We start from the raw sequence: 3,307 nt of genomic DNA, 5'->3' as shown, positions 1-3,307 counted from the left end.
CAAAGGGGAATAGATAGAATATAGAATCAAGTATGTTTTTTTCAATATAAAAATAATCCCCCATTATTCAAACCAGAAAGAATTTCCAAGCAGTATATCATACATTGTCTAATAATCTATGTCCACTGATTAACTTGTTTTTTGTTTGTTTGTTTTTTGTTTTGTTTTTGTTTTTTTGTTTTGTTTTGTTTTTTTGAGACAGGGTTTCTCTGTATAACCCTGGCTGTCCTGGAACTCACTCTGTAAACAAGGCTGGCCTCGAACTCAGAAATCCTCCTGCCTCTGCTTCCCAAGTGCTGGGATTAAAGTTGTGTGCCACCACTGCCCGGTGATTAACTTGTTATCATGGGGGCTGGAGATACACATGGGGCATAGCTTAGCAGTTACACATGGTGGTTCACAATCATCTGTAATGGTATCTGATTCCCTCTTCTGGTGTGTCTGAAGACAGCTACAGTGTACTCAAATAAATAAATCTTTTTTAAAAAAAATTGCTATCATGCTGCAGACACACACACACATACACATGAAGACAAGCAAACACAGGTATATACATGAAGACATGGGTACATTCACACATACATGCGCATATGTGCACAATTTACTTAAAACCATACTCAAGCTGTGTCAGGTGGGAAAGGCCTATATTTCCAGCTACTTGGGAAGATGATGCTGAGAAATGGCAAATTCAAGTCCAGTGTAGGCTACAGAGTGAGCCCAAGGCCAGCCTAGGCTACAGAGTAAGTCCAAGGCCAGCCTAGGCTACAGAGTAAATCAAAGGTCAGCCTAGGCTACAGTTTAGGTTCAAGGCCAGCCTAGGCTACAGAGTGAGCCCAAGGCCAGCCTAGGCTACAGAGTAAGTCCAAGGCCAGCCTTGGCTACAGTGTAGGTTCAAGGCCAGCCTAGGCTACAATGTGATTTCAAGACAAGCCTAGGATGCAGAGTGAGACCCAGGTCAGCCTAGGTAGCTTAATCGTAAGGCTGGAGTAAAGCTTACTGGTAGAGCTCTCATCTAGTATACGTGAGGCTCCTCAATATTGCAGAAGAGGAAGAGAAAAAAGCAGAGCAGGGGAGAGAGAGAAGCAAGGAGGGAAGGGTCAAATGGCTTAGTGTAGTGTAAGACAGTCTATCCATGATGCTTTATCCACACTATAAAGCAACAGGAGTCACATCAGAGAGAAGAAATGGTAGGGAAGACTGCACATATGAGTAAGAAATTCCAACTGGGGAGTAGATGGGCATTTTCTAAGCAAAATGTGTTAATATCTGTTTTCTGGATCTTACCAGAATGGTCATAGCTTTACTCATATTTCACTCATATATGAGGAAGCCCAGACACCTAAACAATATCATTCATATGGTGCATAATGAAAAGTATTTGTTCAGTGAAGGAAATAGTGTGAGTACAGAATACGTTCTGAAGACATGCATCAGTGGCAGAGCCAGTGCTGAGTCTGGACACCTGATTCCTGGGCACTTGCTTGTCTGTGTCTCTCATTATGTCCTCCCAATCCTCACTCTGTGAGGTACAGGGACAAAAATCTAAGACGAAAGAACACACTGTCCATCATAACAACAACATGTGGCTGTGTGCCTCTCTGCTTCTGTAAGTAACTGCTGAGCCGTTCCTTCTAAGGCGTGTAAGGAAATTCTCAGCCTGATGCTCTTTAGGGAACCGACCAAGCTGGAGAGAGCCCTTTTCATTTTCTTAAGGTATCAGAGAAGTGCCTTCACATCTTTGGCCAAATTAAGCAAACAAATAAAAAAATCTTATACTAACATATACAAAGGCTCAGAACCTTTCCTCTCTTAAATGCAACCTGAAAGGCTCTGCCAGAGTCTGACAAATACAGAGGCAGAAGCTCACAGTCAACCATTGGATTGAGCTAGGGGGTCCCTGATAGAGGAGTTGGAGAAGGGACTGAAGAAGCTGAGGCGGTTTGCAGCCCCATGGAGGAAGTAGCAGTGTCAATAGGCCAGATTCCCCCGGAGCTGCTGGGGACTAGACCACCAACCAAAAAATGCATATGGAGACCCATGGCGCTGGCCACAAAAGTGGCAGAGGATGACCTTGTTGGACATCAGTGGGAGGAGAGGCCTTTGGGCATAAGGGTGTTCGATGCCCCAGTGTACGGGAATGCCGGGGGGGGGGGGGGGGGGGGGGAGGACTGGAGAGTGTGCATATGGGAGTACCCTCATAGAGACAGAAGGAGTGGGGATGGGATAGGGAGGTTCCGAAGAGGAGACCTGGAAAGGGAAAAACATTTGAAATGTAAATAAAGAAAATATCCAAAAATAAATAAGTAAATAAATAAATAAATTGAAAGCATCTGAAATGTAAGTAAAGAAAATATCATAAATAAATAAATAAATAAATAAATAAACAAACACAAGCCTACTAAAACCACCTGGGCACCTCGGCAGACAGCTGATTTTATTTGATTTTATTTTACTGCATCAAGTATTTTATCTAAATACAATAATTAGGATAGAAAAACCAAATACAATGAATCTTCTGTTAATAGTCCATTGTCTTAAAAAAAAAAATGGTGTACATTTGCTAAAAGCATGGAGTCGTTCTCCACCAAGCCAATGTTCCAGCTGTAATTCCATCTGCTTGATCCTTTGATACTCTAGGTCTGGAAAAAGCATGGGGTGAAAGACAGCCAAGAGCAGGGGAAGCTCAGTTCAGAAGTGCACGGGCTCACTGCAAACACAGCCTTAGGAAAGCAGACTCCGAACCGCTGTGACTAATACATTTTTCAGATTTATTAACTGGAAAGGCTTGTGGGCAGAGGAGACAAGAGGCAAACAGAATTGGCTCTCACACCAGCTCTTGAGGATTCTGGGGAGATGCCCTACGATTGTTTTCATAGCTGGGTAAGAATAATAAGTTGTAAATGTATAATTCATTAGAAGGGAACACATTCTGAAAATAGTCTTTTCTACTGACAAATCAATGCACCACAAGAAAAAAAAATCTACGGGGTGCACCAACTGTTTCTGAGGATAGAGTGCACCTGTTTTAAAATGAAAAAAAGTCCAAAAAATGTACTCTCCTATTTCACGCCCTTTGACCTTTCCAGCCATCAGCCTCATGGTGCTGGTAAGTGACAAATGAAGCTTATGCATCTGTATTTTAGAAGTGAAAAGGGCATTTTTCATCCAGACCAAATGAAATTCCCTTCTAAAAGTAGTCTGTGATCTCACCTTATTAGCACAAGCAACTTGAACGTACGTGCGGAGGGCTGGACTCCTAATTCTAGAAGTGTTATATTTTTTATCAGCAATCTTTTTTTTTTTTTTT

Source organism: Mastomys coucha, unplaced genomic scaffold (assembly GCF_008632895.1).
Source record: "Mastomys coucha isolate ucsf_1 unplaced genomic scaffold, UCSF_Mcou_1 pScaffold22, whole genome shotgun sequence".
Taxonomy (NCBI): domain Eukaryota; kingdom Metazoa; phylum Chordata; class Mammalia; order Rodentia; family Muridae; genus Mastomys; species Mastomys coucha.
This window is presented reverse-complemented; position numbering follows the sequence as displayed.